We start from the raw sequence: 1253 nt of genomic DNA, 5'->3' as shown, positions 1-1253 counted from the left end.
TTGTCTTTTTCCACCTAGTTTTAGAATTTCCACGCAGCCAGCCTTCCTGTGGTTCTAGATGATGTCCGTTCCGTCTTTTAGGTGTAATTTTTGAATTGGTTGTTCGAGGCAGCAAACTCCGGTGTTAACCTATGCTGCCATCTTGGTTTCTCCTTCCCTCTGAGGTTTGACAGTCTGATTGATGCTTCTCTGTCAATTATGAACATCTTGATGACATAGCTCTGTCTTATCCTGCTTCAACTTCAGTGCCTGGCCTGGTGCCAGGGACCTGAGAGGGTTTGCTGAGTGAGTGAGTGAATAATGAGTGAGTGAATGAGTGAATGGATGAGCAAGTAAGTGAATGAGCAAGCAGCTACGGGGCAGAAGTTCGCGCCCCGCACCCAGCTGCCTGACGCCCACCCCAGGAAGTTCCTGCCCTGCTCCCAGGGGCCCGGTGCCCCTCTCCTAGCTGCATAGTTTGCACCTGTTCTCTGCTGCCTGATGCAAACCCCGGGAAGTTCCTGCCCTGCTCCCAGTGGCCCCACACCACTCTCCCAGCTGCATAGTTCATGCAGGGCAAAGGCGGCCGGGGTTCTCTGCTTTTGCCCTGCCACCCAGCTCTTGCCTGCCGCCTGGGTTTCTGATCACCATCAGCAGCAGGCGGCTTCTTCTGTCCTTCCCCTTTCGCCTCCCATCATTGTGCCTATGTATGCAAATTAACCGCCATCGTTGTTGGCAGTTAATTTGCATATCACCCTGATTAGCCAATGGGAAGCTTAGCAGAGGTACAGTTAATTACCCTTTTTGTCTTTTATTAGATAGGATATCCACTCTTTTGACATATAAGGTAATAGTCACAGATTTGGGGAATTATTAAGTAAATATATCTTTGGGATGTCCTTTTTTGGCCTACCACAAGACCCTTGTGATAACATTAGGTCCACCCAGATAATTCTGGATACTCTTGGTCAGTTAAATAACAACCTTTATTCAATCTGCAACTTTAATTACCCTTTAACAGCTCAGATAACATAACATATTCACAGGTTCCAGAGAGTCAGATGTGAACATCTTTGGGGAGCCATTATTCTGCTTACCACACTATCCTATCTAATAATAGACAAACATGGTAATTAATTGTGCCTCCGACATGCTTCCCATTGGCTAATCAGGGCGATATGCAAATTAACTGCCAACCAAAATGGCGGCCGGCAGCCAGGCAGCTGAAGCGAACAGGAGGCTTGCTTGCTCCAGTGATGGAGGAAGCCAAGGTT

The sequence above is a fragment of the Myotis davidii genome, unplaced genomic scaffold (genome assembly GCF_000327345.1).
Source record: "Myotis davidii unplaced genomic scaffold, ASM32734v1 scaffold1105, whole genome shotgun sequence".
In the NCBI taxonomy this organism is placed as follows: domain Eukaryota; kingdom Metazoa; phylum Chordata; class Mammalia; order Chiroptera; family Vespertilionidae; genus Myotis; species Myotis davidii.
The sequence above is the reverse complement of the archived record's forward strand: the minus strand, read 5'-3'. Positions refer to the sequence as shown.